Source organism: Talpa europaea (assembly GCF_964194135.1).
Source record: "Talpa europaea genome assembly, chromosome: 5".
Classification (NCBI taxonomy): Eukaryota; Metazoa; Chordata; class Mammalia; order Eulipotyphla; family Talpidae; genus Talpa; species Talpa europaea.
The window spans coordinates 11,357,221-11,379,363 of NC_140071.1; positions in this window are offsets into that span (position 1 = coordinate 11,357,221).

Sequence of the window (22,143 nt, forward strand, 5' to 3'; positions counted from 1 at the left end):
AGTTGGGTCACCATTTTCCATTTCCAGAAAGTTTTGACAGTTCTGAATACAATAAGAGAATTAGTCAGCAAATGTAAACATTTCAGAACTAAGTGTGATGTATTTGACCATATTTCATTTACAAATTAGAAGTGAAAAAATAGGGCCTCCCCAGTGGCACAGCGGTTGAGCACTGGGTTGCGAAGCTGCTCGCAGCCTCTGCAGCGCAGGTTCGATGCCTGGCTACTCCCCGGCCACCGGAGGAGGGTCCCACATGGCGCTCAGACCTCTCTGCCGCCCGCTGCTCCCCTGTACTTTGGTCCTTCTGCCTGCTCTGCTCCCCGCTCTGGCCCTGGTGAATTCTCTCACCCTCCCGTGCTTCTGACTGTACCCAGTGCTTGTATAAATAAATAAATAAATCTTAAAAAATAAAAAAGTGAAAAAACATAGGGAAAGTAGAATGGATAATAATATGAAGATTGTCCCATTGAGTCATTTTTCAGTAATATAAAATGCAGTTAGATTAATTCAACTTTATATTTCAGTAAGATTGAAAATTTAAGTATCATTGCTTATATGCACACACTCATATATACATATATACACACTATAATGTTGATTTGAATATATTCCCTCTAATACAGTTACTAGGAAGATTTATGTATATATGAGCTACTCAAACTAAAGTTAGTATTGTCTAAATTATTAAATCAGAAAAATAATAACCTAATTAAATATTTTGCATTTGCAATCATTTATTCACATATAAGTATATATTGCAACAGAGGTTATATGTAATTCCTCATTTATACTCTGTTTTTTAGAGATTTATTTATTTATGCATGCAAGAACTGGAATACAGGCCAGAGATGCAGGAGGTGAGAGGAATCACCAGAAACAGAGTGGGGAACAGAACGGGCAGTGACTGAAATCCACTGCTGAGGGGAGCAGCAGGCAAGTCAGGAGAGGTCTGCTGTGCCATGTGGGTTAGCTCCCTGTGGGGATGGAGCTGCAGTGGCTTGCCACAGCTTCATAGTGCTGAGACTTAACTCCTTGCACCACCAGGGAGGCCCAGAGTGATGAATTTTATAAATATTGGGATATATGATTTAAAGATTTCTAATAAGTTCCATGCCATTGGGGGTCTATTATTTCTACTTTACCAATTATAATTGAGAAAATAAGAGAAAGTATATTTGCAATATGGGTTAAACTTAGTAGAGGACTACCAGTTTAATATAAGCAATTGTGCCCCAGGGAAAAAAAGTTAAAAAGGAAGAGAGAATGTTGAAATATTCCTTTTCAGTAGTTCCTTGTAATGAAGTATTTATAAAGACTATTTTATTCATGCTTTCAATATCACCTGAATAACCTTGTTCTCACTTTGGAGGAAGATAAGAACTGTTAGATGTAGAATATATTGGAAGTAACTTTCTATCATGGGATGCAATAGATGAGTGAAAAAAAAATTAAGTATTTTAGTTGAACAATTTATTATTCAGTTTTTCAGAAAATAATATTTTTTGTATCATGGTTGTGGGACAAAAAACAAACAAACAAAAAAAACCCTGTAGACTACAGAAATCAAGAAGAGCACAAAGCAATATAGCACTTATAGAACCAATCATCCACGGAGGTTTATTCACCTTTTATTACTTGCAAAGTTATTTGAGAAATTTCTACTGAAATGAAATTTTTAGAATGTGTCACTTCTAGTTGCCATGGTACAAAATAGATGAGTTGAAAACACAGGACTCAAGAATGTGACCTTAAACGTTTACTTGTGAGGGAAGTCTTATGTATGATAACCTTAATTGTGATTCCTAACCAGGTGTGTGTATTGGACTTGTCTGCTGATCTTTTAATAAATTAAACATACCCTTGCTCTTAGGACAAAGCTTCAAGTTCATACAGTGTCAGGACTGTGGGGGGAGGGTGTGGACATGACTGGTAGTTCTCTTATCCTGGAATATGATAAAAATTCTCTATACATTTAACTAATTACTTCAAGAAGATAGTCCATGGTAACTGCTTTATTGTATTCAAATCCAAAAGACCAAACCACTGAAAAAAACATCATTTGAAAGGAATAGATTAAAAAATCTGAGGAAATTGGGACATATTTTGATAGAATGACTTGGAGAGCTCCACTTTCTCTGTTCCCGACACTCTATGTATTTTTCTTAATGACATTTGTTTGTTTTAACACTCCTATAAAATAGGTGTACTGTTACTGTTATCATTCCCATTTTCCAGACAAGGAATCTAGAGTACAGAGTTCTAGTAACTCATCCAAATTATATTTCCAATAAGTGATGGTGTGAACACTTGAGCCTATGGTAGCTGATTCTTGACCATTGTAGGAGCAGTGTGGGAATAGTTGGAATTTTCACCCAGTATTTCATCATCTAATATGTGAAATAAATGGATGTTTATAATTGTAAAGACAGAAATTCGGGACTTAATGCATTTTAAATATAGGATACAGAATCTTTAAAAAATAAAAATGTCATATAGTATTAAATTATGCTTTCTTAAAGTAAGATCTGAAATAATTTGCTCTATGACTTCTATTATTAGTCACTTTTATCCTCTTTTTTATTAACTGCAAACTTAATAAAATAATAAGCTATGGTTTGACTTGAGCAAACCAGTCAAAAGTATTAAAATCAGATTACAAAAACATAAATATCTGCTAAAATCACCACTGTCATAAAATCACATTTCAGAGGATAAAAATCAACAACAATGTGATAAACCACATTTTAAATTAAATATAGCATACAGTTAAAGTCACTTTATGATCAGAATTAATTTACTATTTTATAGTCATAGTTATTTCTCCTCATTAAATTTTTCCAAACAGATTAGATAATAAAGCAAAAAACATTAATCAGAGGGAAAATTCAAAACACTTTAAAAGATTAAGTTTGTTTTTGAATAGCAAGCAGTTGCTACTAGTCAATATAGGAAAGATAACTTACTATGCAAATATGTCAACAATTCCTTTTGATGCAAAGATCCCATAAGCTTACCCTTTTAAGTATCTTTTTACAACTCTTAAGTTCCTTGTTTCTCAGATCAAAATCAAGTATCTTCAAATATGTTACACATTCTCTGCAATATTGTTAGAATATCTCCCTTTATTTCATTTGAATTGGTTATTTAGCCCCAAAGTATGTCTGTCACAGATCACTGTACAGTTGACCACATCTGTTTGACTAGTCCATTTTCCTTGACCCTAGCTGGGTATTGTTTTCCACACTGTTTTTGTTATCAACCAGGCCTTCCGTATCACTCTAAAAATTAATTTACTGCTTCTTGCCATTCTACTATCAGCCAAAATGGTGATTTTATGTTCATGATGAAACTACACTTTTCCCTGCAAGCAGTTTAATGGTTTTACAAGAAGAATCTAATAGCTATAGGTACTGAATACAATGCAAATGGCATCCCCTAAAGTGAAAAAAAAATCACAAAATAGTCACAGTCATTCACATATTAGTTCTGTGATATTTTCCTGGATTCTTTACTTGGTGATCACACTACTCCTGAATTCTATTTTCCTACATATGTCCATTCTGTGGGAGCCTAATTTCCTGAATCATACAAGGTGTTATAAACCAATATTACCTTAAAATAGTAAGAAATGAAAAAATAAAAATAATTCTGATTTCTTCAAAATACTGACTAAAAATTCGGTAATTTTGAACAGCCTCCATGAGAGTTCTTTTCTATGAAACATTATATATAAAACCTGGAATGATTACCACTACCTTGCCAGTCATATCTTCCATTAGTTCATGCCTTACATTTTACCTTTTGTAATAGATCTGACTTGGACACTGCATTAAGAACATCTTAGATGGGTAATATAACCCATTTCAGATTATGAGAAGAAATAAGAGAGGGAAAGTGTGGAATCTGATATCTATCTGGATCACATGATAACATTAAAAAACAGTGGAATTCCATATATCACTAAGTCACTTAATGAGAGGCACGTCTTGAAAATTTGTCTATTATGTATTAATTAGAATTTATTTATTAAAATTTGTATTTCCTACAATTAAAAGATTAAAAAATCTTACCATGTTTTTGCAACAATCTGAACTGAAATAATTATTTTAAATACAAAGTTATAGTTTCAATAGAAATAGACAATATTTGTGAAATAAAATAACTTGCTGAGAATGAGTCCTTTTCTCCTAACATATTAAGCCATAAATTAAAAATTAAAAACCAATCTCTTAATGATCTTAAGATATCTTCAGGTTAGTTATCTCAACTTGATCATTATTATGAAATGAAATTTGTCTTGGAAGTATAAAAGTAAATGATAGTTTCTATCTTGTAAAAACACTCTTTTGGAGCACATGTATATAATACACTTTCTGTCCCAGATATCTTCAAACACTGTTTTATTCCATATATACACCAAAGCTAATCACTTTCCATCTTACTAAACTGAAATAGCTGATGATTAACAGAACTTCATTTGAATGTAACTTAATGTAGTGCTAACACTACAAGCCAAAAATCTTAAAATCTCAGCCCTCTGAATCCCAAGCATTATATTCTTAAAAGGAAACACTATGGTATTTCCTGTTGGGAAGCTAAGTAAATCCGAAACTTGCCAATTCAACATTGAAGAAACAAAACATTTTGTAGTACCTGATAGTGTCATACAAATACTCTGAATTCCAACTTACACAGTTTCAGCATTTTTCACATATAAAGAATCCTCTTTTCTATCCTGACTTTAGTCCCTTTTAGAATAATCAAATCAGCAAAATAAATGCTGTTTATATAACTCAGGTCCGTAATTATGATGAATTCCCATCAGCAATTTTCAAATGCTATCTTCATTTACTCTTCCCAGTGCTTCTAAAATCTCTAAAGTGGTCATTTATTTCCCTAGTCACTAAATGTAATCTAGGCAATATGTCTTTTCCAACTGTCAATAATACTGATTTATATGTTCTGTTTGGAGTTTTCCTTGCCACTATCAAATGGTAATTTTATTTCACTGAACAGTAACTTACTGAAAATTAATAGAATTTGTTTACATTTAGCCTTAGAGAAGATTACAAACTTAAGGCAAGAATGTGCTTGAAAGGAGAAAATTACATTTTACTTAGTAACCTGCATTCAGAAAGCATCAGTTTGTGAGACTCATACTATCACCCAGATTAACTAGAAAATCAGTTTTATTAGTGTGGAAACAGACTTTCTAGTGTGACAAGTGAACGATGTTTGAAGATGGCAGCGACTTTTTTTCAAATATTTAATCTTGTGGCTATGACAAGTAATCCAAAAGTCATAATTGCCTGGCAGGAATGTGTTTGAATTAATACAACTTGGTTTACAAGAATTGTGAGCGCCTAAGAATGTTGATATTTATTTTCAGTATTTATGAATGAGTGCTTCACACAGGATATTTGTAAATTCAGAAATAATTTGAGAAGTTCCTCCATATAATTTTTAAAAGCAGTAAGGTTTAATGTGACAGTAAATGTACTTATTTTCCCTTCAGGTCCTTCGATGAGATGTTAATGCAGTCCAGAGGAATCCTTAGGGCAATTCAGTTAGATTTTAATTCTTAAAATAATTAATCTCTCACAGTGGAATATGTGTGAGTTATAAAAGAAGTATAGTTCTTAAAAGATCAGTTAGTGACTGTTTCAGGAAACATTTATCTTTTTAGTGAGAGACTAAGTTAAAATTTTGGAAAATGATTTAGATTTTCAAACTCGTTAATTACTTTCTATAGCATACCATTTTGTAAAGTGTATAAATATACTGTGGTCACACATAACTATCAAACCAAACTTCGTTCTCTGTTGACTAATTTATATTATCATTTTTCCTCCAGGACTCGATTCTTTTTCATTAAGCTGCATAGCAAGGTTTTTTCCTAGAAACAAAATAAACTCCGACAAGACCTTGTTGTTATTACTATTAATTTGCCACAGCAGAATTCACCTGCTGCGCATGTGCAATAAGAAAATAAGTAATAAGATTTAGTGGTCACCAAAAGCAAATCTCCTGTCATCCCTCTCTCTGTCATCTAACCAGAGGACCCCTGGTCCCTGGCAACCTTTGGGTGTGGGCTGAACTGGACTTGAGGTCAGATTGTGCAGGGCTGATAATAACTATGCCGAAGCACACTCTTGATGTGACAGAGAACACAGCTTCAAATCATGAAATTAATTCTGCCATCTACACCCAAACTAAATAGTTTCTTTAGTCTTTAAATGATTGATAGCTTGGTATTTTAAAGTACTCAGAAGAATTCTTAACTACAACTCCTCTAGCTGACCCTTTTAGATATTTCCCATTCTCTCCCTTAATAAAGGATGTACATGTGACATTGGAAAATTACATGTCACATACATATGTCAGAACACTGGATTTGTTTGAGAAGCTCACTGCTATGAAAGCAACTACTATGTATTCTGTACTAAATCTGGCTATTCCATGACTAAATCTGTACATGATCTATATAGTTGTACAATAGAACAATCTGAGACACTTTAAATATCTTATTATCAAAATATCTGTTTTAAATAAAGATTAACACTGTGAATACTCAGGTATGCCAATGCTTAGATTCAATAGTTCTTAAATTTTGCTATATTGATTTTATCACACACACAAAGGCAAACATACTCAAAATTCTGTTTTCATATTTAGCTGTAACTCGATTATCATGCAAATAATACTATATAAATTAACATTCCTTTTTCTTGTTTTTCATGTCTTTAGTAGCTGTATTTCCCCTAAACCAATATATGTATACATGTGTGTATACATGTGTGTAGATATATGTTTACATGTATGTATATATGCATATATAATGAATATCAACACATTTTATTTTCTTGTTATAGCATGATTCAAAATTAGTGTATTCACATAGCCCTCTGAATAAAAGTCTATATTTAATTTTCTCCAGCTGCAATCCATTTATTTCTGAATTTATGACAGGTCCCAGGAGAGCAGACCAGCAACTGTTAGCCTTTGCTCTTCTGATTACACGTGAATGCCATCTAGTGTCAAAACAGTAACTGCATCCTTTCTGTTTTAGGGAATACTCCTGATTGCTTAAGGGAGGAAAATAACACATTTCATACCACTATACTATAAAACATGCTTTAAAGAAATATTCCACAGTGAATAGTTGGGAACTGTATATAAATTGATATCATAAAGAATGTAGCTCAAGTTGGCTTTAGTTATTTTGTTTTCATATAGTGAAAACAAAATGAAATGAATTTATAACAAAAATTCAATGAGTCATTTTTATTAACAATTGCATTAAAGAAATAATTTTAAAGATAAAAATACCCAATAAACGCAATACTACATCAATTGAAGTTTTAAGTTAAGCAACATTTTTGAAAAGCATGTATTTTTTCTTCTTTTGTTCATAATTAATCTGCTATATGAATTTCTAGTTAAAAGATTCTGAAGCTACTGTAATTGTATCTATTTTTTGCTAAATGCTTAGTGGCAAAGTGGAGTTTCATTCATATATTTTCTATTTATTTTTTTAAAAAGAGTTTTATATTTTTTAAAGATTTATTTATATATGCATATAAGAGCTGGAGTATAATCCAGATGTGTGGGGGTTGAGAAGATTCACCAGAGACAGAGTGGGGAACAGAACAGGCAGGCTGACTGAAATAAACTGCTGAGGGGAGCAGAAGGCTAGTCAGGAGAGGTCTGCTCCGCCATGTGGGTAGCTCCCTGGCTGGTGGGGGGAATCGAACTTGTGCTGCAGTGGCTGCGGAGAGCTTCATAGGTTGCGTCTTAACCCCTTGCGCCACCAGGGAGGCCCCCATTCATATTTTTTTAAATATAAACTCAGGTTTTGTTAGTGTGCTATTTGAAATCTTGACTTTCAATATATTGCATATTGAGATAACCCAAATGAAGATGAAAAACAAGTTTATTAAATTTATTTATTAGTTTCTGCTTTTGTAGCTGACTTTTACGAGTAAGAAAATTTTCAGACATTTCAATTTCTTATCCAAGGAAATAGGTTTTGTGTTATAAGTGCAATGAACTATTGCTTCATTAATTACTTTTCTATGATATAGAACAGTGATTATGAAAGGCAGCATGTAAAATAATAGAATGTGGTAATAAATAGCAGAGATAAAAAACTGCAGGTGAATGGAGACATGACAATGGGGAAAATTGTGTATGAAAAGAAAAAGAAACCTTAAGTGATAGAATGAGTCAATAGGAACTTATACAGTGGCTTATATTTCTAAATCTGGAAAAATACTCTGAATATTCCATTATTATGCTTTGGCTGTCAACTAGTGGGCCTTCCTTCTTTAGTTTCAATGTAGGGCTACTGTAAAAAGGAGCAGCCTCAGATATTTGCAGCTAAAGAGAACTTGGACTACAGCTAGGGCAATCGGAGTGTGCCTGCACCATGCCAGCTGACTGACATCGGGTACAGCTACCAATTCTGACTTACCCTGAGGGAGTGAAAGGCAAAATCCTGACTTGTTCAGAAGTCAGGCATACCTGGTTGTTATCTGTGCCTTTCATATGCATTATGTATAACATGAAGTAATAACCTTTCAGATTTGTTTAAAAAATAAAGGGCCATCACTATCACGTTACAGAGGACAGTGATATTAGTAGTATGTGTTACTCATTAAGCATTCTGGAATACAGAAAAGAAAATATTTAATGTTTTCTTACTTCAGTAGGGTGGTGAATGATTAAAATAGGATTCCAGTAATGCACTAGATTTTGTATGATAGGCTTGTTTAATATTAATGGTGGATAGTAAGTCAGTATTTATCCCTGAAGAGACAGCAGAAAGTGTTAATAGAAGAAGTAAGAAATGAGTGAAGTCCAGAAGGATCTGTAGATTTCACACAGCAGACAAGCAAAAGGGGAGATTATTCCATATGAAGGAAATTGAGGTATACATTAACTCGATATAGTCAGTGTATGGCAGCTATTTTATTACACTTGTAAGGCTGTGAGGGTTACTTGATGTAGTCTGTGCAAAGCAGTTTGGATAATTTCTGTCAGGTATTTTTGTTTTGAATCTAAATATGCTTAAGCAGCTCATAATAATTTCCACAACTTCTCAAGCCCATATTGGCTTTACTTATCTTTATTTTTTTATCTTTTTTTAAGATTTATTAATTTTTATATAAGAGCTGGGGTATAGGCCAGAGGCATAGGAGGGTGAGAGGATTCACTGGAGACAGAACAGGGAGCAGAAAAGGCAGACAGACCAAAATACACTGCTGAGGGGCGCAGCGGGAAGACAGGAGAGGTCTGCTGTGCCACATGGGTTTCTCCCTGGCTGGCCGGGAATCGAACCCATGCTGCAGAGGCTGCGGACAGCTTCATAGCACTGTGCTCAACCTGCTGTGCCACCGGGGAGGCCCTGTTTTTCTTTTTTTTTTAAGATTTATTTATGTATACAAGAACTGGGGTACAGGCCAGAGGTGTGGGGGGGGTGAGAGGATCAACAGAGAGAGTAGGGAACAGAACAGGCAGACTGACTGAAGTACACTGCCTAGGGGAGCAGTGGGCGAGTCAGGAAAGGTCTGCTGCACCATGTGGGTAGCTCCCTTGCCAGGAATCGAACTCATGCTGCTATGGCTGAGGATAGCTTCATAGGTTATGTCTTATTTTTAAACCCTTGCACTACCAGAGAACCCCTGGTTTACTTATCTTTAAAATCTGTGACACTTAATACAGAGACTTACATCAAGAGGCTTATTATTGTAGAGGTCATATTAAAAAGGTTTGTACAAATATCTAGATTTAAAGTTTATTTCATTTACATATTAGCTCTCTGAAAGTGACTTTTCTACTCACTATATCTTGATTCATCCATTATTAAAATAGGGATATTATGGGTCCTACTTTATAAGACAAATGGATATAATACTTACAGCGTGCGGGGCACACGATACGATATAGACAATATATAGCTTGATGCAAGTGTTTTGTGCTATATATGCTAAGCACTAGGTGATTTAATTAACAAAATAAGTGAAATGTTTTAATAGCCATTCACAGCATGGATGAAACTGGGTGGTATCATTCTAAGGAAAGCAAGTCAGAATGAGGTAGACAAATATGTGATGATTTCACTCATGTGAGTTATAGAGAAGGAAAATAAAAGAATAGATGAAATTAAACCAAAGCAAAGCCTAGAAATATGGCTATAGCTTTGAGGCCAGCAGAGGGGAAGGAAGTTAAAACAAAGGGCTGAACGGGTCCAGTGATCTATGGTAGAGGTATAAGGGCACTTTGGAGGTGGGTCTTTATGGTGTTATACATCTGAGGAAGTATGATCCTATGTCCCTAGATCATATGCCATATTGTAAACAAATGTTACTACAAAAAAAAAAAAAAGATTGTTTAAAGCTAGTTGAAGAAACTCAAAAATTTGAAGAAAACAAAAGGTTTCTTATTGCTTTATATTGGTGCTTCTCAATTGCATCATTCTGCTCCCATGGGAGTCACAAATAGAAATGGGTGCCACTGGGGCCCATGAAAATGGGTCATGGATGCTATTGAATTTCTGACATTGCACAGTACAATTTCTGACCAAAAAAAGAAAAAAAGAAAAAGAAATATCTGGCTCAAATGTCTGTAATACCAAAGTTGGGAAAATCTTTACATAGAGTAGGTGTTCAATAACTATATAAAATCATTAATACTATTGATGCAGAATGATTCATGATCCTGTCAATGTTTAAATAAGAAGTAAAGTTCAGTCAGTATATTTTCAAAACAACCAGAATTATTTAGGAACAATCCAAAGCCTTTCCTTGTGTTTTCCAAACAACAACGTAAGGAAAGGAAACACTGCTTCATATTGCCTTTATTTCCCAATTACTTGTATTACAAGTGACAACTGTTGTGCCTTTCCTGCTTTCATGCACATTAAAGTAGATATATATCGTTATAAAGTTACTTGGAAAATTCAAACAATTGGTGCCTCAACAACATAATTCTAAATAACACACATTAAAAAAAAAAGAATTAGAGGAAAATAAAATATTTTTATTGAAATAAAATATATGGTATCAAAATTAATGGAATGGATTAAAAGTAGCAATCAAAGGGAAGCTCTTTATCTCACTGAGTATTTTTATTCCAAAAGAAGTATGTCCTCAAATAAGCTATCTCTGTTTCTAACAAGGAAAGTAGACAAAGGAGCACATTACAGGCAAAGTAAACAGAAGGAAGGAAATAAAAATCATGAGTGCATAGACATATACTAAATTGAAAACCACCAAATAATGCACAAATTCAATGACAGCAAAAAGTTCCTTTGGGGAACATTTTTACAAAAGTGATCAGTCTCTAGTCAGCATAATCAAGAAAAAAAATGACACAAATTAGCAACATTACAGAGCGGAGACATAATAATAGACCATGTAGATAGCAAAATGAAGAAAATATAATGCTCTTAATAGATTTATGTCCATAGGTTTGAAGCAGTGGATAAAATTGCTAAAATCTAAGCACACCAAGAAATATTTCTCTGAAGAAGCTGATAACCTGAATAATTATTTATTGCAAAAGTTAAGAATTACTGATGCACACACTACCATGAAGTCCTCTCAATTTCATTTTACTAAGAAACAGAAGCCAGAGGCCGCATATTCCATGTACCCATTTAGAGGCACATAAATGGTTGCCTGAGGGCAAGAGTTGACTAAAATGGGGCAGCATAAGGAAATGATGGTTTATGGATATATTACTGTTGCCTATGTCGAAACTCATAGAACTGTGTGCCCTAAATTGAGATTCAACCTCTGTAAATTTAAAATAAGCTTTTTTAATTAATGTGAATATTCATGATTAGTGTCATTTAATGGATCATGTATTTTTAAGAGGCAAGATGGCATTTAAGAAATTCTGTGAACTTGTATTTTTCTCAAGCAAATCTTCATATAGCTTTTATTTTCCTCTGTCATATGTTTTTTCTCTGTTCTTCCAGGTGTGTTCACAATGAGGACAATATATTTTTCAATTTCCCATTCTCTTTCTTAGATAAATATGTTCATTAATTTTGGCTTACATACTGTCAGGCAAATTAAAGTTTTCTCTGTTTTACTTTCTCTGCAGCTTTTACTTACTTGTTGCTATATATGTGCATTGCAGTTATCTAAATCTTTTAATTTCTTGACTGAGTTGTTTAATTTCTTCTATGAATAAACCTATATCTTGCTTTATCAATCAAAAAAAATTCTAGGCATGCATTCTTTGTACTTAGATTTATCTTTAAAAAAATCTCATAATTCAAAACGATTCTCTAACTCCTCATGTTTAAATTCTCCCCAAATATTAATAAAACATTTTAATGAAATGTTAAATAATATGACTAAACCACAGATTTTATCATTTTTATCACCCCAATTTATTTCTTAATTAACTAGATAAATATGATAATAAAGTGGATAAATATGTGAATGTTGACCTATCTCTTTCATGTAACTAGTTTCTCTTAAATGTCCTTGAGAAAGGTTTCTCACATAGCCCTATTTTCCTCCGGTTTCCCTTGTGATTCAATTTTATTTGATTAGCAATAGCATTCATTTACCGAAAGATGCTAAAGAAGCATAATTTTCTTTTTCATCCTCTCTTCCTTAGGCAATGTTTTAAGTTCTACAATCTCATTAGCTGGAGTACCGAAAGAAAACATGAAAGTTTTCAAATAACTCCTTTAATAGTTATTAGAGGGCATCATTTTCGAAACAAATGTGTAGGCTATTATTTCCAACAACACATCAGATCTATTTATTTTGTTATTGCAATTTGGTTTTGCAGTTTGGTCTGGTTTATTATCCCTATCTATCCCTGCCCCGCTCTTTTGTTCTATTTTGTTAAGTCCCTTTTTTGTTAATGTTTCTTACAACCCGATGAATGACTCCATTCCATACCTTTCAAAATGTGAGTCAAATGCAGGCCATAGAATTTGAATTATTTAATAAAAAATGATTAGATTGCTCTGCATCCCAGGGCATGATTGAGCAAACCTGCGATGAATTTTCGTGCATGTAAAAACACCTTCAGCACTTGTCACTTCTCTGATCTCTTGCAAAATGAACAATTCACATCTGTGCCAACGGCTCTTTTCATTAGCCTCTCAGTGATCTGATTCTAATCACTCTTTGCTGCTGTAAATTATATTTATTATAGATAAAAGCTGACATTTTATAATGTCTACCAATTATATTTCTGTAACTGCACCAAGGAAGCTTATGGAATCATTTGCCATATTTTTTCTATATCTTCAATTCCCTTTCTAAAGCTCATTCTTTTTAACTTAAGTGGGACAAAGTGGGAAAAATATGTGTTTGGTTATTTTAATGATAAAGTTGTATATTTTTGTTTCAACTATGCATATTCAATATATGTATTTGTTGGTCATGAAATTCACTATGTACTTGCAAATAAAAATGTTGATATTTTACCTGAGCATCTATGGGAAATCAGTGATTGTGATATTTTCATCTCCTTGTTCCTTTTATAATAAATGTTTCAAAATAAATTGTCTTTGAGCATTTTTAATCATGATAGAAATAGATGAAAGCTCAAAACATTTTGAAAAAAAAAAGAAGGGGGCAGGTGGACATTTTATTTTGATAATGTTGAAACTGAAACCCCAAACAGTTTTACTTGCAAAATTTTCAGTCACATTTTAATGGCTAAACCATCACGGTAACACTTCAGTTGTATTTTCCTCTTCTCATTCAATGTGATATTTTTATTCTGATACTGATTATGTTAATCCTAAGTGCTCCATCATTAAGTTCCTCGGTCTGATTGCCTACACTTAACATTCAATAATGAGTGTTTTTAAACTACAATAAAAGTAGTTATTAAAACTACAATTAGAGAATCACATACTCATTATTAATGAAAATGTCGTATTCAGTGTTTCTTCTCACCTACATTTACACCAGTGCATTACTTATTCAAACAAAGCTAAAAATGCAGGGTACAGTTATTTCTTAGATAAATTGTTATATTTGACTAAAAGAGTCCAAGGATCCTCAAACGATAAATTATCATTGGTCCAGAGACTGAGATATATAATGTCATAGGCAAAGGCAACATATTTCAGGCAGTATTATTAAAAGAAATATTTTGTAATATTCCCTTAAGAAATAAAGAGAGAAATGATTTGGGAAAGCCAAACTCTGGCCAATACTGATAAAAATAAGATTGAGGCTATTAATGAGAAAACTGATGATTGTTTACTTAAATTTAACTCTGTATACATGATAAGAATAGATGACAATTTTGGTGACATTGTGTAGTCAGTATACCTGCCTTGTTTATGATATAATTTGTAATTACTGTCTTGGATTTTGAGTCATACTTGGAGTGCTAGAACTAACAGAAATTAAAATAATAATGGAGAATTGCACCCAGATTTTCTTCATAAAACACTGTACAAATTATGCATCTCTTTTAGTACTTATTTATCAAAAATTAATATATTAAAGAGAGGAAAATGTGGAATGCTTAGAAGATTTTCACATAATAAGTTTATATAATACAAAGTACTTTGATGTGATAAATTTATATTTTATTCTTCTCTCAAAAAATTAAACACAAAATTTAAAGCTATAATAGAGGCTGGAACTACCACAGACTCTTTTAAATAAAATCAGTTTCTTTGGGAAATTCTCAAAGCTCTTTTATGGACTGCCTTTTCCCCTGAGAAAACTCTTTAAGTGACAGCTCTGCAGTAGGAGCAGGGTCCAGTAGGAGGGTGACTTCTGGTCATTGCAGCTTGGGCTTCTCTACATAGATAGGCTCCCTCCTCAGAAGCTGTGGTGACAGGGTGAGGAGGCAACAGTATTTTTTAGTCTCTACAGCTTGTGCCTGAAGAATGTTGTAGTATGTGTGTTTCAGGAATACATGAATGTGTAAATAAAGTAGTGATTAACTGTATGGACCTTTTATAATGGGTATTTTGTTTCCACAGTCCTGTCAGATATGGTGAAACAAGCATCATTGATCAAATGTTAATTAAAAGAAAAACAGTTTAATGTTGCTGGAAATTATCCTTTATTTGATGGTCATACAGTATATACTGAATATATATCTTAGAAAATCTACTAAAACTTGGTAAGAACAGTGAGATTTGGTATGATTTGAACCAATGATCACCCCTTCTTTTGCCTACGAGGATCAGCCTCACTGAAACCTCTCTAGGTAGGTACAACAGAACAGGGTTCTCTGCTTGTTTATGGTATCAGATCAGTCCAGGGGAACTGGATTTCCTACTAGATCTTTCCTCAATGCTTTTGTTTCTATTTTAATGAAAAATTGAAAATATTTTGTCCATATTCTACATATTTCACTTTGATAATTGTTGACGCATCACTGCCTACGTTTAAGTCGTACAACATATTGGTTAATTTTACATATATTCTGAAATGATTGCTATGAAAGTTTAGTGATCACCCATTCACTCATAAAGATGAAATTTTTAAAAAAGCAAGAAAAGGAAAACAATGTTTTTCCCTGTGATGAGAACTTACAGTTCATGCATAACTCACACAACAGTAACTAGTTTCCAGGCTATACGCTAATTCCTCAGCATTGATTGTCTTAAAATTGGAATTTTTTGCCTTTTAAGCACATTTTCCCAACTCCCCATCCTCCAACCACAGCTTTTGTTGAAACACAAAGTTGATTTATTTTCTGGGAACTTGTTAATATTTTTAGATCCCATACACATATAAGCGAAATCATACAGTATTTGTATTTTTCAATCTCACAATTCATTTAATATCCTCAAGTGCTATTGCAAATGGCAAAATTTGTTAATTTTTATATTTTAGAATCCATTTTGTTATTTTCTTGTGCTATTTGATTTCCAAATTATGTGTGTGTGTGTGTGTGTATATTTAGGCAAATATTACATATATCTCCTGATATATATTTATCTTTTTTATTCATTGAAGGTACATTTTGTTTTATGTTATCATATACATGATTGTCTTGGTAATATATATGTATTTTTTTTTTTTAATTTTCTAGAGGCATGTCTTATTTATTTATTTATTATTTTGTTTGTTTGGTTTATACATGCACTGGGTACAGTCAGAAGCGTGGGAGGGTGAGAGAATTCACCAGAGCCAGAGCGGGGAGCAGAGCAGGCAGAAGGACCGAAGTACACTGCTGAGGGGAGCAGCGGGCAGCAGGAGAGGTCTGCACACCATGTGGGACCCTCCTCCGGTGGCCGGGGAGCAGCCGGGGATCGAACCGGCGCCGCAGAGGCCGCAGGTAGCTTCGCAACCCAGCGCTCAACCGCTGCGCCACCGGGGAGGCCCAATATATATGTATTTTTAAAGATTTATTTTATTTATTTATACATAAAAGACCTGGAGTGTAGGCCAGAGGTATGGGGGTTGGGGGTTTGGTGAGAGGATTCACCAGAGACAGAGTGGGGAGCAGAACAGGCAGATCTACTGAAATACACTGCTGAGGGGAGCAGTGGACCAGACAGGAGAGATCTGCTGGGCCATGTGGGTAGCTCCCTGGTCGGGGATCGAACTCGAAATGCAGTGGCTGCCAATAGCTTCATAGTGTTGAGACTTAACCCCTTGCTCCATCAGGGAGTTCCCTGTCTTTGTAATATTTTTCTTTTGTTTCCTTTGTTGGTAGAAGCTAAAAATTATTACCCTTTACATGCTAAATTGCATTTTGCCAAGATCCCAGTTTTTAGAATTAGGTCTCACATTAATGGTTAATATATGTCACTTCCCCATAAGGTCTGATAAGTGGCAGTCAGTATTCAGGAAGAGATTTGGCCATGCTGATATGTTATACCATCTTTAATACAGTTTGATTAGCTGTTACTCCACAGCCTTCTCTGAAACTGACTTTCTATCACTTCCCATTCACCCGTAATCATATGTCACAGAGTTTGATGTTTAGCTCCTACCAATGACTGTGTTTGAGTGGAATGAAGGTAATAGTAATATTTGGAAGTGCTATTCACGGAAGATTCTATTATCTTTCCAAAATGATCTTATTGATTTAATCATTAGTGGTGTTATTGTTTCAAAAAAGTCAATTATCTGTAGAGCAAAGGTGGAAAATTTTAGTTAGATATTTGGCATGTTTTTCTCCTTTTTCTAAAAAATGCTGAGTGCTTTTAAGTGCTATTGAATTGTATAAGAAACTATTTTTAAAATGTAGGCACCATTTCTACATAAAAATTCTATTTGAAACAATATATATCATATAAAAAATGACAAAAAATTCTTTCCTTAAATGAATTTAAGGTTTTCATCCTATTCATATTATGAGATTCTCTAAACTCCCTTTAGTTTTCACTAGTTGATGATGGGTTTAGTTACCATTTTAGTAACTGGTGCGTTTCCATAAAATAACCCCTATTCCATATTTTAATAAGTTGGTATAGCTAAAATGTAGAATAATAATTGTCATTTTACATCCACTTCTATAAATGCCTAACAATTTCATATGTGAAAAAACTCAAAGTATGTATCTTCTGTCTTTTCATTTTTCTGTTTGTTTATTTTTTTCTTCTTAAAAATGTTAGTGCAAACTTAAGAGTTGCAATAAGACAAACCATTTTATGCAAGTAGATTATATTTCTGTACAAAATATTGTTTCACCTATATGCTTTTTTCTAAGTCACATAGAGTCTAAGGAATTAAATCACAACTGAGATATGATTACATTTCTATATGTGATTTTGACAAAGATTGCATTTTGGAGTCATAGACCCTATAAACCAAGATTTGGACTTATTGGCTGCCTTTGTTTGATTTCTTTCCACTGTAAGCAACAAAATGTCAATATGTCCGCCTGAAGAAAAAAGAGGAACAATGCTGTTTTTTTTTTTTTTTCATATATTTCCAAAGTGTTGTTGAATTAATAGAGTAATTCTAAGCTTTCAAATAAATATTGATAAAGAGAGACAAGCCAGAAGAAATTGTAAAAAAGCATGCTGCATATAGACAATTTGCCCTACAGGTCACTCTTGAGGTCTCCCTTATCAGAATTCTGCTACCATTACATCCAGACAGTATATTTTCTAGGTCTTCCTTGTAATCATTTTACCATTTTGATCAGTGGCCTTATTTTTTCCACTTCATTCTGCACTTCAGTCCATTTCTCTCTTGATCTAATGTTATAAAACAGTTCTGGCATTCTTGTTTCACCTATATACTGATGATTCTTCATCATTGTTTAGGTTCTTGAGAGCAGGAATGATTTTATTAGTCTTTCAATCTATCTTGCTTTAATTAGAATGTGCTACTTGTTCAGTGATAATCATTATGATAAATTAAAGAAAAATGAAATCTAACCAACACACTATTTTCATTCCCTCTACTTCCGACTTAAATATTGAACTGTGTTGTGCATAGCCATAAAATTGTTCAACAGACATTTTAATCTCAACTCATTTACATCATCCACTTCTATTCTGTCTTTCATATCACACCCCAGGCTCATTGTGCCTGAATTTCCCTCTCAGTTATATTTAATATCATCTACACAATCACTGTTTATCATTTTCTTAATTTTTGTAGCTGATTGAACACTGAATCCTGGAAATTTTAATCTCTGTATGTCAAACCTATACCCTTTTTAATTCACTGCTTCAGACTCTGATACATTTTATCTGCAATTATCTCTATATGGTATCCCAGCCTCTAGTCCTAAATCATCTCAAAATCTACATCATAAGGCTATCAGATTTTATCTTACTGCTATCTCACTATGTTATCTCTACTTTTAGAAATGTTAATGTGACTGGTTGAATTAATTAGGCTAAACATGCAGTTCCCCATGACCCATTTATCACAATGCTGGGAGTGTAGACTCTGGTGTCAGACCACCTGGGTTTTTAATCCTGTTGTTGTGTAAATTATTTGAGTATTCTAAATTTACAGATCATTTCCTCATCTGCAAACTTAGTATCATAATAGATATCTTTATAGAGTTGTCAGGATTTAATGACTGATCCATTTGAAGTGCTTAGAAGCATGTGAACTATAAAGAACAGAGGAATTGTTAGCTCTAATCATTATACTCTTTGATTTGGTGACCTTCTTGGTCTTTCTAATTTCCACTCATTCTTAACAGTTTAGATATACATATCAGTGTCATAAAGACTAAAAAAAATTATATTCTATTATAGTATATGTAACATTATATAAAATGTGATGTCTTAAAATGTCATCTATCCTGCTTGGAGGAGCAGGAAATAAGTCTTCATAAACTCCATTTTCACACCCAGGAGACTGCCTAGTAAATTGTGGCTTTTTCATTTAATGGCTCCCGAACAGAACTAAAAGATTCTATATTTTTCCATCTTCAACAGCTTAAAGATAAAAATAGAGCCTTGGAAGAGTCACAAACATTTTTGGAGTTCTAGCCTCACTTACTCTTCAAAAGTTCCAGCCTATTTCAAGTCATTATGCAATAGAGGATTTATTTTCTCTGAAAAACCATTCTTTTGGATATCCTCTTACATTGGCCACTTTCCTCAAACCATCTGTATCACTATCTGGTGGCATTTTCAGTTACCAGTTACCCCACGAAACTGTCATATTGCTGAAACCAATATTGCTGCATATAAATGATGTAATGCACACTGAGTGTTTTTTGATGTTTGGTATAGAGAGTACTTTTCTTCCCCAAAAAGGGTTATAGTTAATCTCTTTACCTTTTCAAGTAAATTACACTGATAGGAGCTGATAAATATTCTTACCAGCTTTGATATGTTGTTAGAATTAGCTTTGGACTAATGGAGTTGATGTGTAGATCAGGTTTTTGTGTCTCATTTTCATGGCAGCTACTGCTGAAAGGGCAGCTGAAACTCATGATGCTACAGAAATTGAGGATAATTTTCTTTCACTGTGTGTATAATTGAAACCCACATACCATTTACCAATTTTATGAATCATTGGTGACTATGCAAAAAAACAATTTAAAGACAAAAAGCAGTGATTCAAAAAGATTTACAACTCCCCCTGAAACCATGCTCCTTGAGCCAAACTGAATTTTTTACTCCTTTATGCAATACCAGCAAGATCGGGTCAATTGTGTCTTTCACTCATGTGCATTTGTGTCTTAGGATAAATACAAAACTATTGCTCAGATTAGAGGCACTAATCACTAATAGGTGACAAGTAATTAAAACTATCATACTCAGATTCCAACCTCAATATTGAGCTATAAATAGAATATTAAGAAATTAGTGATATGGTTCTTATGCCAATTCTACAAATAGTGGTTTTTGTCAGTTTGTGGAACACAAAGGGATAAAGACAATATCCATACTGAATTAATTTAAAACATTTTGGAAGACAACAGATGTTGAAGTTGTAGAATTAACAATTTACCATTGTCTATGATAAGAACTAAAGGCAGTAAGTGGTATAGAACTTGAGCAGAGCAAGTATAAATGATAATAGTTAATGTGATATGATGCATTCATAAATCTAGGGGAAAACATAATGTAGTTACACTGAGATTATGAAATGGTGCTATTTTATTCTGAGCATTCTAATATTTTATCAAAAATGATCCCACTTTTTATAAATCAAAAGCATTCATATTTGGAACGAGGAGAGAAATACTCTGTACTTTCAAAGAAATATACGTATTTCTAGTTAACAATCATTATCATTTTAAATATTTTGGGAAAAGTTCAGAATAAATTAAAATTCATGAATTGTTTTCTGGTTTAGCAATTTTCAGACATATTCAAATATCCTTTAATAGGATGTGTTTCCAACTCATTTTAACTCTATGAGTTTTTCATTTGCAAATAAATTTGAGTCCCTTCAGCCTTGACTTAAATTGTAGATAAAATAGCTTTGCACAACATAGAATAAACGACTTTTAAGAAGTTTAGAACATTTATAGATAGAAAACATCTCATGCAAAACATTGTGATGAGTAAGTGTAAAGAATTCAGAGCCATATGGATTAATTTTCCTTTCAAATACAAGTCAAATACAGAACTATGAGAAAAATCACTTGGGAGCATAAAAGCAGAACACAAAATATTAAAAAATTCAAATATTATTTATATATTGCTATCTTATTTTAATAAGATATTAAATATATATATAAATATCCTATTTTAATAAGATAGCTTAACTGGAATTACCTAAACATGCACTTTGTTTTAAAGTCTATTAGACATAGTCAAATGATCATTAGTGTTATGGCATAATATTTCTTAAATAATTGCAGTTGACTTTATGAATTTTGTTATTGCCTACAATTCATATAAGCATTTCACACACGCCTTATTTTCCAAATATGTAGGTACACAAACTCAGCAAAGATAAAAAGCATTGTGCTAAGATGCTTCATTATTCGTCAAGAAAGCTATTAGTGGTTAAAGGTTCTACCTTGCTCTATTAACTATTCATTATTTAATATATCTCCATCACTTCCTTAAAGTATGCCTCTCCAGTCAACATTAAATATACTCAAGTAACCAACTGGTATGCACTTACCAAGCTATACTTTGTCTTGCCCGCACCTCCACAAATAATTATCTTGAAAGAGTAAACCACAGTTGTTGTCTATACTTCCTCCTCCCAATTCAACTACACATTTGCCTCATTCCATTGGAATGTAAATTTAAACTTAATTTCTAAAACAAGTCATTTGTATAAATTGACTTGTAAGTTCATTTATTACTGGTTACACATTTGTTGTAAGATATTCTCACTTACATCTATGCCAAAGTCATATATTTGAATTTCCTTGTGTTGCATCCTGCCATTAAAAGAATGGTTAAATCTCATAAAACAAAGATAGGTACCTTGGCACATACCAAGTGAGTGCTGTGACCATCACACTATAAATTGCCTATCTGGATCTAGTCCCACTAATTAACAAGATAATGTAGAAATTCATGATGATACAATATATATTTTAAAAACACTGCTACAAAGACAAAGGAGGATTCACTGCAGTAAAATGACCATAGGGTATGAATTATTCCAAAGTAAAAGGAATTCAGGCTATAAAACATAGTGGCTACTATCTGTGTTAACGAGAACTTTCTACTCACATATAACATTCAAGGGACATAAAGACTTGATTGCCTTAGTGATAATGCAATCTGATGTGCCA